Source organism: Indicator indicator, chromosome 4 (assembly GCF_027791375.1).
Source record: "Indicator indicator isolate 239-I01 chromosome 4, UM_Iind_1.1, whole genome shotgun sequence".
In the NCBI taxonomy this organism is placed as follows: Eukaryota; Metazoa; Chordata; class Aves; order Piciformes; family Indicatoridae; genus Indicator; species Indicator indicator.
Window position 1 is genome coordinate 27,575,949 of NC_072013.1, and position 13,097 is coordinate 27,589,045.

The following is a 13,097-nucleotide window of genomic DNA, read 5'->3' on the forward strand; positions in this document are numbered from 1 at the left end:
CTTCATATGCAGTCATGTTATAGGTGAGCCAAACAGACTGGTTCAGAAATTAAAGAGTGAGCTTTATGGTGAGGACTTCAGCACAAGTTTGATTTTCCCTTTAACCAAACCATTAGCTGTTTTAGCTGAGTCTGTAAGCCATGTTTTCCTGGTAACTTTTAGTAAAGCAAATTGGTGCCCCTGGAAATAGCAGGCCTCTTTCTCTCCATTTATTTGTGTTTAGGATCGATAACGCACCCACATCTCCTGTCTGGAAGCATTATGCAATATGCTGTAGGCTATTCTCCATTACACCACCCAGCCAGAAATGAAGCAGCAGTGAAGCAAGAGCTCAGTATCTGGAGCAGAACCAAGAACTCAACCTGTATCTTTATCTCGATTAAAAGGAAGATGTTAGTTTTCCCCCACATGTTTCATGAGGCAATGTATAAAAATAAGAGTGAATACAAGATACAGCTCAATCAGACATCAGCCACTTGGATCATTAAAGCTGAAATGCAGTGGTTTGTTTTACAATCAGATCTTAGCCCTTGGTGTTCATTTCTTATATCCATTTCCCTAGTAAAACTACAGAAAATTACATAAATCAGATGGTATTTGTGAGAATAAATTAATTGTAATACAGAAAAGCAATTCAGATAAGTCTAAGCAACAGCAGTTCTAAGAACAAATAATACTTTGTCATAATTCCTTTTCATCACCGAAATTCTTCATCTCATTTTTGTTTGTGAATACACGTTTAGTAATTGGAATTCAGACAAGAACTACCAGGTTATGAAATGACAGCAGGTTCTTTATCCAAGGTGCTGTTGTGCTAAAAATCCTAAGTGTGTGTGTATGTAGAACTAATGTAACTTTTGTGTTATTTTGTTACTATACACCTCTTCTTTTTGCACTCGGATGCTCCTTGTCAATTTGAAAGGCAGCCACAATACATGATCCTTCTTAAATAAGCATTCCTTTGTTTTATGAATAACAAAGCAGAGTTCTGCAAATCAGTATAATGTGTTTTCAGCAAATTATGATCAGTAACATGGAAATACTCAGAACAGTGGAATATAGGACACAGTAATTTAGTGTTACCAAACCAGAAGTTAAACAATCATGAGTCAGATCTCATAAAATTACAAACCTAGTCCAAAATTATGAGCTTAAAAAACACACGTGGCTTTATTTGGCTTCTGGCTTTTTAGTATTTAGCGTATGTTCAGATTACACTATTATGATTTTTCGTGCAATCTGCAGAGCTTTTATTTTTATATATATATGTGTGTGTGTATATATATATATGACTAAAATAGCTGATTACACCATTTACACAATTGAAAACAGGCTGCCTCTGATTAGATTCAATAAAATGGCAGTTGCCAACACCAATTAAACTAATGCTTGACGTTTCAAGGAATAATTATTTTATAATTAAGTAGGTTTAAAGCATATTTATTTACATAGACTTTTGACAGTTTGCTGAGATGTGATTAAAAGATGAGGTTAGTATCACTAGTGCAAACTAGATAAACTGGTGTGCTGTGCATTTTTGGCAGTCACTTTGTTACTTTCCTGTAACCTGCAGCCTCCTTTTGTTGCAGGCAGTGCCAGCTCTACTGACAGTAATACATAAAGGACTTTACAGCAGACAGTTTCCAAGTAATCATAAAATCAGATCAGAAAAGTACCTCAATAGGCCATTTGATCTCATTTCATGTCCAACCAAAATCTCCTTCTTAAGGCAATTATCTGTATTCCTATCAGTTGTGGATATGTGAAAATGTATTCCATTTTTCCTTGCAACTATTTTTTTTATATACATGAAAGTCACCAATTTTCCCTTCTACCATCCCTTCTGTAAGATGACCTAAAATCATTCTCTCTGCAAAGTTCTCTGGGCTTTCTTCTGGATTCTGTGCATTCAACCTGTATCTTATTTTCTAAGTGCCATAATCAAAACTGGAGACATATGAATGTACACATCAGTACTTCTAAAGGAGCAAATAAGACTCCAGTTTAGACGTTTCGGGTTTCACTTTTATTTGTGACAGCAAAATGTTGCAGACTCATTTGCAGAATTTGATCCAAAATAATACATTGATTCTTTTTTTCAATGGAAATCAAGCAGCTGTTCTTTACTTGCACAGCTAATGACTCCAGGTTGCACTTATTTCTATTAAATAATATCTTATGTTTTCAGATCATGTCTGCACTTTGCCAGGATTATTTTGAATTCTTATCTTCTAGTATACTTGATGTTGAACTCTTCTTGGTCTTGTTTGAAGATATTAAAAGGATCCATGTGGTCCAGTGGGGTGAATAAATGAAAACAGAATTTTGTCTAGAACTGCTGTGAATGGGGTTAAACAACACACTGTAATTATTGGCAGTAACTGTAAAGCTGGAAAATGATGATGTCTGGGAGATTGTGTACTGTAAACATAGGCTAAGTCCAATACTCCATACTCAAAGATCAATGTAATTTGAGTACTTTCTGATTCACTTAAATGCTTAGTGTGACGAATTCTTATAATTGAACTGGAGCAATACTATTCTTTTTTCTTATTTTCTCATTCCTACGATTATCTGACTTTTACTCATCTCAGTTTTCCCTCTCGTCATTTGTAGCAGATGAATGGGAAAAACACAGGAGCAGATGAAGCAGGTAGTAACTACAACTGTGCTCTGTTGCCAGGACTGTTATTAACTCGGGTATAAGATGGAATTAAATGAGAATAATAAGCATATTTATAAGAATATTTTATTAAAGATAGTGTATCAAAGCACAGAATAAGCTTTAAAGATGATGAAAACTAACCTGGAATGTCTTCAGTGATACTCTACATAAACTACAAACAATAGCTAAGTTACAGAACAGTTGCAGCCTGTTCTAAATGTCCTACACTCAGTATACTGTTGAAGGCCTATCTTTAGATGATGCTACAAACAGATTTCTCTCCTGTTTCATTGTGATCCTATCATAAAGATCCATCCTCTTTTCTATTCGATTTCCCAGATATATTATGCCTTCTCCCTGCAGAGTACCCAGTGGTATCTGGCTTTGCCCAGATATTGACCATATTCCCCTCTGGTCCAGCACAGCCACCGGGACAGAAATTTAATTCCACTACTGCACCAAGGAGCATTTTAAATGCCCGTATTAATGTTTAAGGTGTTATATGTTAATAGAGCTGATACCTTCAACATCTATACACTGAAATGTTTGGGGCTATATAACTAGATTAAGCAACCACATTCAAAGATATCTGAACATCTTTTCTTGCATTTGTGTAGCAACTTTATAAACTCAAAAAGAATAAAGCAAGCACAGACACATGCCCTATACAAGCTGCAATACAGACAATACTTTACACACTTCATAACAACAGTAATGAAAATTATGCCAATTATAAATCAAATTATTGACAGACTCTTCTTGAGATAACAGTTATACTGAACAATGAAATACCCTCTTATAGTCATGAGTAGAATTAGTAAGATGCGTCACAACAGCAGAATATAGATCAGCATGTTTAGTCTGCTATCATGGCTCAATTTAACCTGCTGTTGTCTGAGGAAAGCAAAAGAATTTTTTTTTTTTAAAGCCATACTGGGCCTCATTTGAAACATTTACTGCCTTGTTGGGATTTTGATTAGGTTTGTGGAGGGGGGAGGATGGGGATGGGTATGAACTGTGTCTCCATTAATTTATCTGGAAACATTAGGATGTCTAAAATGCTCAAATCTGAACACAAATGCCTGATTTTCAAGCCAGCTTCTGCCAAGACTTAAATCCAGAACAAGGTGCACCCTGTGAAGTATTTTTTTCATATTTACTCATCTTGTTGGTAAAATTTTTCACCAATCTTGCAGTAAGACCAGAGCACCATTTCTTTACTCTCCACATACAAGCACTGTGCTCCATGGAAGGTCCTCTTCAGCTTGCAAATGATGATCATGGCAGCAGGGAATATCGGGTCAGCTGGATCTTTCTCACCATTCTGTCCTTTCTCAGGGACCTCTGTCCTCAGGTTTTGAGATCTGTACTGCAGATTAATTTTCTTTTCGTTTTTTAAAGTTGGTAAGTTTAGCATTGTAGCTGTCTGCAAATGCCTTTTTTAGTTCACAAGTACACACTTCTAGTATTTGAACTAAAAAGTCTAATCAGTTTTTGACAGAAACTCTAAAAAGCCTCATTTCGGAAAAGGAGCACTCCAGCATATGAATAGCAAATTCTACAAACTCATTTCAGTGCAGCCTTTAATACCTGGCATCTGCCTCTTTGGGCTGTCTGCTCCATGAAAGGAAACTTTGAATATTTTTTTAATAAGTGTAAATAATAGTCACAAGGAAGTAAGTTTTATAATACAGAGAAGAGTCCAAAACAACTTTTACTGCATGTTCTAATGTGACTGCTTTGGTGCCTTTTGCGACTGCTGCAGTATGTCAAAAAGCAAAGGTGGTGCCAACTCAGATCTGGCACACGTGGTTCTGAGTTTTTATGAAATCTTTTGCCGATCAGTTCTTCCTCATGTCTTCTTCAAACCTGGTTCTCTCAGTTGTTCAGAAGCTTAGAAGTCCCTATTTCACTACTGCCATGCAGAAAAGAAATGCAAGAAAAATATTAAAAGTCAGAAGCCCACACTCCAGTACTGTATTTGCTAGCATGATGTGGTCCCGCCCACCTCACTATGGTGTGGTTTTGCTCTAAATACCCATCCTACAGTCACCATTCCAAAGACCCACCACAGTCAGGAGCTCTCTTTAAAAGTCTCATGTCCTTCAACCCTTACCCCACCAAAACAAGCTTAAACAACATTTTGCTCATTTCAGAAACTTTTGTTCCTTTCTCTTTTGCCTTCCATTTTCAAACAGCTAAAGATTTACTGAAGAAAAACCTCACTTCCCAATCCTCCCAGAAGTTATTTTTAATGCTGTATATGTCAGTTTCCAGCAGTGGTTTATGGTTTGGCTTAGTCAATGCTCAGAGAATTGCATGAGTATTATTTCCCCTCAGCCTGGACTTCTCAGAGCTTAGACCACCCCCACCCTGGAATGCTTTTACTACTTTGTATTTGACCATGTTTGTTGTTGTTTTGATTTTTTTTGCCTTGCCTAACTCAGAAGTAACTGTCAGGTATTTACTTAACCTCCTTCAAATTCTTAAGTTAAATGCAGATAAATTATATAAATTTTTACTATTCCTGTAAGTTTCCTTCAACCAAACTAATTTATGACAAACATAAGCACCTTCGTATCTGATACAAACAGTCAAGAAATTGGAAACATGTGGATCTAACTTTTACAGACAATCCTCAGAGGTGTTTTCAGTTGTACACTGACTTTTTTCCTCTGGATTATACAAAGCATATGGGTGTCCCACTTCTGGATTATTTACAGTAGATATTTCTATGCACACTACAGCAGCCCTGACCCAAGTGGCTGTGTCTACACTGCAGAGCAGGAAAGACTTCAGGGCTGCACGTGAAGCCAGGTTTCTCAGTTGTCTGTATCACTTACCTGCTTGAGCATCCTCAAGACCAGCTCAGGGCTGAATTTCCTGGCACACCTTTGAGAGGAAGGCCTTGAGAGTGGTGCTTCTCACTTCAGTGCACATTATAGGATGCCCCATCTGACATGCAGCCACACAGTATATGCAGGCCTTCACAGTATATGCCAGGCCTAGATTTGTCTGTATGTTGTATCTGGCCTCTGTGTCATGTCACAGGCATGATGGTGGGTGAAAAAGCCATCTGGGACAAATGGCTTTTGTTTCATGCCAGAAGGGTGATGTGAATGTAGACAAGCAGGTCTTGGGTAAACTGCTAGCTTCAAAATATTGCTGGTTCTGGAAGCAAGTTCAGCTGTCTGCCTAATACATTCTCTGAATCTTGGAGGAAAATTTATTGGACTGCTGTGGTTACCTCAAAGTAGTAGCTCTTACTTGACTAGCTCAAAGGTCAGGAAACACCTTTGTTTTATGTTTCTAAACTAGGAAAGGAGGGAAAAAAAGTATTATAACTACAGTATGTATATGAACATTTTTTTCCCCTGGTAACATCAGTGTTAACACTGTTGTTATTAAGATGCCAGCTTGAATTTTACAGTCAAAGATCTCTGTTACTTGCAGATCATACGCAGCTCTTGTGGCATGACTTTACACCACCACCCTCAAATACACCGACTACACTGTGTGGGACCACCTCTGAGTTTGGGAAGTGGGTTGTCTGTGAATATTTCTGATGAGACTGCAAAAACATACTGTTGATCAGTGCCAACTGCAGTGGTGTGGTGTACACACAGAACTGTCAACACCAGAGGACTGCTGGCATCAGTAACAGCTTTTAGCCCACAGTAAGCTAGATTAGAGGTAAAATGTTGTGCCCTCCTCCCAGACTCTAAAATCCTCTAGCTACCCCAAAATCAGAAGTTGTTTTAGGAATGCCCAGCTGCAAGAGGATCTGCTTCACTCTTCACACAGCCAACTCTGCTCAACTGTAGAAATGCTTAAGCATTTTAAATAGAACTATGCAGACTTCCAGAGAGCCACCAGATGGAGCTCATACCTCCCCGTCACCCAGATCTACCACCATCTGCAAAGTTAAAGCACTTCAAGGATGTTAAAGAGGAAGTCTGTGATTAGGTGGACGTTTACAAATAAAAGGAGAATCTGGAAACAGATCAAAGACAGCTCTCCAGGTTTGGCATTATATCAGGTTTCTGTACTAACAGCATTTGCATGGGTTACACTGTTACATTAAGTGGCTGAATTTGGTGTAACTCATCATATATTAACAATGCTCTTTTAACGCTTAGCACATTTACTAGAAGTCTGAAGGTTCAGCCAGCTAAGGACCTGAGAGAAAAAACACCAAAAAACAACCAAAAAAACCCCACACCACCAAACCAACACCTCCCAGCTAAGATGATCATCCAGTCTCCATTTAAAAGAGAAACACCTGCTGTGCTCTTCCCCCCACTTTCTGCAATGTAAAGGGAATCAACAGGCAAAGGTACCCACTGTTCCCAGGTCCTAAAGATGCAGTACTTCAGGCTCAGCAAATAGAAGCAATAGTGCTCAAAGCCTGTTCTGTAAGAGTCTAAGTAGCTGGGATAGGCCAATCATACCATACATGCTTTTTACTGAGACGTTTGTAATTCATCTGGAATCAAAGTGACTTTGACACAGCCCCAGTGACTGGGAAGAAAAGCAGATCTGATATAAAAGATTGTAGGGTGTGAAATACACTGACTTAATGTAGATGTGTTTTAAGGGACATCTTTGACCCTAACAAACCATCAGATCATGTGAGGTGTGGAAAGCCAAAGATTATTCCTGCTTTCATAATAGTGCTCTGTTTGAAGCTAGTATTTCTATTTGGGGTCTAAGCCACACTGAACTTGCTCAAATAAACATTCTCCAAAGGAAACCATCTTTGAGATACTTAACTCTTTATGCAGCATACTAAAGTTGAAAGAACTGTAACAATTACTGTGAGATTTCTTATGTTTTAATTGACTGATATTTCAGTTTTTAAGCTACTGTCTTTGCCAGCAGAACTGACCATGTGACTTAGCAGCAAACTTGGTAGCCTTAAGTTAAGGGGTTGGACTCAATCATCCTAAAGGTCTTTTCCAACCTAAACAATTCTATCATTCTATGATTCTATCTGAGCAACAGTCAGTAGAAACTAAGTGAAACACAATCCTGTCTGGAAGCAGACTATGTGGGCCTAATCTTTATACTTCCAGGTGTCCAGACTGCACCACTCTCATGTTTTACAGCATATGTAAGTGTAGACAAATTATATTTAATCTACCCGATTAACAGTGCATCTTAAGAGATCCGAGCTCTCTCCTGGGCTGTGGGAAATACTAAGACAATTTCTTCATCAGCTCCAGGGCACCCTAGCCTGTATTTCGTCCTTCTGCAATACTATTGTATGTATCCTTTCATGAAGAGAAGTACTCTACATTTAGTCTCTTAGATAAATGCTCCCACTCTGTATAAATAATAACCAATGGCTAGAAACCAGAACCTCTGCAGTTTGGTAGCTGGGACTCTCTACCATTAGGTACTAGTAGGAACCCCCCAGGCATGGGGGTACTATCAGAGGCACCATCTTTAGTATCCCAAATAAATGCCCTAACAATGACTTGTGTAGAAGGAAGGAGCATAACTGATACCAGAAGTCTGGTGTATCTACTGCCAAACCCAAAACTAATCTATAATATTCAGTAAACTATTTTTAGCCAGCCAATCTGCATTTCCACAAACATTAATGGTCTTGGGGCTTTTGCCATGCACAGAGAGAACAACATTATATTATTTCTCCCATTCATTTTCCAGGGAGTCAGAAGCAGAATTCCCTCTGGTGAATATTCCCAATGTAGTGGGATGGTTTCCTAAAAACAGATAATATGTATTACTGAGTTGTAACTGAACAGGTGAGAACTTAAAAAAAGACAAGTTCTTAGCACTAGTCACTGCTTTAAAAAAGAAAGAAAACACAGCTTCCCATTTTAAAAAAACAGAAGGCAAACAGAAGAGCCAAAAGGATGCATTTTTAAAATAGCAATCTTCCTATCAGGGAAGATAGGAAGAAGACATGGTGGAAAGACTGATTTTTGCATTTTTTCATGCTGGCAACACTGCTGCTGCAGAGACCTTGACAATTACTGGCATTGGTGGCACTTTGCCTGACAGATTGAGAAACTAAGGATCTGCAGACAGTCCTCATTTCCACTGAATTTACCACAATGCACATGGCTTCCAGGATGTGGATTCTCATTCTCATTCCCTGTCAGCAGTGTTGGGATGTCTACAGAACCACAAGACATACTTATCTAAGACCATCTCTAATTTGCAACCAAAAGAAACACTACACCCCAAAATCTCATTGATGCAAATCACAGCTGAGTTTTAGTGAGAACAATAGCAGCACCAAGACTTTGAGAGGGAAGTTCTTGAACAGCTCTAAAAGAGCTTGAATGTTGGGGATTTTTCTCCCACACGAAATGCTAGATGCGGCTGCAGGAAGATTTACTATAGTTTTAGTGTGCCAGAAGGCACAGGAAAAGATTAAACCTTTTCAATTTCTTGCAAGAGAATCAAAGATACTGACCAGTCTGAAATGCTAAGTTCTTGGGGTGAGGCTTACCACACTAGCTAAGCAAAACAAACCGACAATCAAAATCTGGCTTTGTACTATTTGTTAGTTCTTGTCTGATCATTTTCTTATGCTCCCTTCAATACATTAATAAAAACCTTAAAAACATATTTTCAACTACTTTTATATAAGGAATGTGCACAAATTACTGAAAACAGTTTCCCTAAAGCCATGGTGCACAATATTGCTTTCCTATGACTTAAAAATAACTACCCTACAAGACATTTGAGGGTGAAAATGACCCAAAGAAAGATCCAGTACCACTGGAACTCTTGTAAAGTTGTCACTGGGCATTCAAGTGCATCAAAAGAAATATGGGCTGTTTGTTTCAGAGCTGAGTATTTATAGTCATGATGAACTGACTCCTGAGTCATGAGCTCTGCTGCCTTGTAACAAATTGAGATTTGTCTTTCTGCATAAAAAAATCACAATTAATTCTAGAGTTGTAGAATTGACTTAAATGGGGCAGAAGACAATTTATGAAATGTGTCCCTTTTTTGTGGCATCTTCCCCCTTCAGAATTTCAGCCTACTAACACATCTCAAGAATACACTGCACAGCAATATTTTAGGTGCTTTTTTGAAACTGGAAGAAAAACACAGAAAAATGGTTTACAGCTGAGAACTACAAAAATGTCAGTTTTTGAAAACGTGTTCGTAATGTCAAGCCTTCAGCACACTTTAAAAAGTCAAATTAGTCATGCTTCATCTTGTAGGTCTTTAGATCTGTAACATGCATCACATCAACTAAGAATTAGGGAAGTCAGAGTATTTGACTTTTAACCCTTTCAGATTAGGAAGCACTTAAAAGCAGGAACATTGAGTAACACGTATCCCCAGTATGTTCTTAACTTACACAAGGAATTATCCTGAGCTTTAAGTATTAGACCAAAACTGAGACAACAATCTCCCTTTATTCCAACACCCAGAGAAGTACACATTGTGTGGTGAGGGGCACAGGGCAGCAGGAAGGCAGGGACCCAGCTGTTGAGGGTGTAGGCAGCACAGCTGCATCTAGGCCCACAGCTAGAGGGCAAGGAAGGTGCAAGCCAGAGGAAGGTGCAAGCCATTCCTGGTGTTTGGCCAGACAAGGGGCCCAGCTCATTCCTGGCCTTGAGCCAGGCCAGCCACACTAAACCCAGTGGCAGTGAGAGCTACATAGTTTGTTTCATGAAAGACTAAGAAAGCTCCAGAGCATATTTGAGGGGTGAGCTGAACACAGGAAGGTTTCCAACTCTCATAAAGAGGGCAGATAGCAAAGTTACATCTTGTTTGTATGTAAGAGGCTGGGCTGCCTTTTTTCCTTATCAGGAAATAGGAGATTAACACAAGAGATCAGCTCTCAAAAAGATGCTTGGGGGAAACACAGACTGAGTTAAGGTTGGGTAAACTCTGGCATAGGTGATTTAAGCAAACAAGCCCCTCTCCCTGCCACCCTTCTCCCTTCATGTCACACCTTCTATCATACTAGCACAAAATCTGACATAGAATGGGAAGGAAACACAGTGGGGAACTAGTCCAATTTAAAAATAGTCCCACAAGGTATTAAAAAAAAAAACCCAAAACACGATTTCATTCAGTTCATTGTGAAGCCACATAAACACATGCTTTGTGACAATGAAGAGCGTGGCACACACCTGATATGCCAGCTGAAACTAGGTGAGAAGCAGGAAGAGGCTGCCAAGGCTCGAGGTGGCACTACCTTCTGGAGCAAACTTACATCTTCACCAGTAGCTGCAATACTCTTGATGGTTTAGCACTAGTGCATTTAAATACAGTAGTGTAGTGAAAGTATTTGCTATTGTAACAATGTACTTTTAATATGTTCTCCAGAACAGTACATTTTCTGTCTTCAGCTTTGAATAAAAAATACACTGAATTGTATTTTCTCCATTAATTAAAAATATTAAATAGGTAAGTCCCCTAATAAAAGCATTAATTCTTGTAATTCTGTGATATTCTAATGTATTCAGATCACAATTTCTCTACAGATCTGTTGGTTACACTTTGAATTAAGAAGCTGCCAATAAACATTTACATTTTTTTAAAAAACATTTGAAACTTCCCCTCTGAAACTGAAAAAGAAGCTCAACAGCCAAAATGAGGAAAACAACAGAACAGGGAGAGGTCCTCCAAAAATAAGAACAGCAAATCACTTTCAAATATAAGTCAGATCACCAGCAAGTCTTTTTCTTTCTGGCTGCATCTTGTGCAATGCCATACGTTTACACCTCCACTCTCAAAGATCCTTAAGTACTTTTATATTCTTAACAGTCCACATAGTATGAAGATGCAAAGAAATTGTGTTATGATTTGTGAGAAGTACAAATTTGTTAGAGGAAACAATTCTAAATGAAGTATTTTTGCTTCCCCTTCACTGTCTTTCAAGTAACACTAAGACTTCTAGGATACTGCAATCATAATTTTTTTTTCCCTCGTGTCTGCTTTCATTCTGTCTCCACAGTAAGTAATTTTTATCACAGCAGGAACACTGGAACACCATCATTTCACTCCGCTGCAGATGCTGTCCCATTCTGGGGAGAATACTCTCATCCTCAGGAGTATCAGACCCAGACTGCCTCAGCACCCACACCTTGTACCATTCTTCACAAGCCAAAATCCTGTAATTCCCAGCCTTTTCTTGAAAAATCCCATGCTACTCCCCTGCATGCTTTTACACATCACCATAAACACTCTCCCCATCTACTTGCAAGCCAGGCTGTCTTGTTCATGCTTTACTACCTTTGATTTCTTCTCCTGTATTCCTCTTGATCACTTTTCAGGCTACTTCAGTTATTCTGGTTTTCTCTGCCTATCTACAAGTAGATCCACACTTAAGCTCCCCTACAGTGCAACTCAGGCTCGTTTTGAGCTTTAGTCTGGATATTCATACACATGAACTCCAAAGCACTGGGGTTTGTTTCACCAGAACAGGAGAAAAATTTAATTGAAGTTCAGTTGGAAAGGTTTAGCAAAGTTTTGTCTGAAAGGCTACTACAGCACATCTTGCAATTGAAAAAAAAAAAAGGTATTCCAGGGTGTTTCTAAAGTTAGATAGGTTAGATAGTACACATAAACGAAAGAACTGAGAATGATAGTTAACTCTTGTAGTTGGCAGGTCTAACTACACTAGGAAGTAACTTCTTGTGAAAAATTTTTGGGTCAAGTTCAGACCAATACACTGTAAATAAGAGTTCCTGACCCTGCACAGGCATCTCCATAAATCACTCTCAGCCCTTCCCTGTATTTGGGAATGATCTCTTAGCTCACCGAAGTCACCTCCAGGGCCCTTTTCAACAAGGTCTTTAATCTAGGCTTTGCTGTGCCACTGCAGTCCTTCCAGCATAGAGGCTGGCTGCACTTGGTACGCAATCCACCCGTTTGTGCCACAGTGAGCTCATCACCCAGGCAGACAGCTCTCACAGCCAAGCTGAGTCATTCTCACTCGGCCTCACAGGCTCCTACAGGACACTTTATCCACTCCTCCAGCCACCCCCTCCATGCCACCTTTGAGATTTGCTTCCCACTGCAGAACTCTAATCCTGCCCTCCCAGCCTTTGACACTCCCTCCCACTTGGGATACCTCCCACTCTGCCTTCCCACTCCCTCAGTGCCACAAGATTCTTCCACCAACTCCCCCAGCACCCTCCAGTTCTCGTTCACTTCATTCTGCTGCTTTTCCCAGTCCAGGCATAGCTGATACTGTAAGGGATAACCTGCATGACAGAGAATTGCTGTGCCATCTATTAACTCTTTCAACTCCTCTACTACAGCACTTGACACACTACTTCTGTCTGCTAAGACAGTTGTTATAATTAAATATTTTTTCTTCTTAAGAAGCTTATAATCACCTTATCCCAATTCCAGTGCTAGAAAGTGTTAAAATACCCATCCTGCTTACTGTTTGAACTCTTACATACTGAGCTTCAGTCTGGGCTGG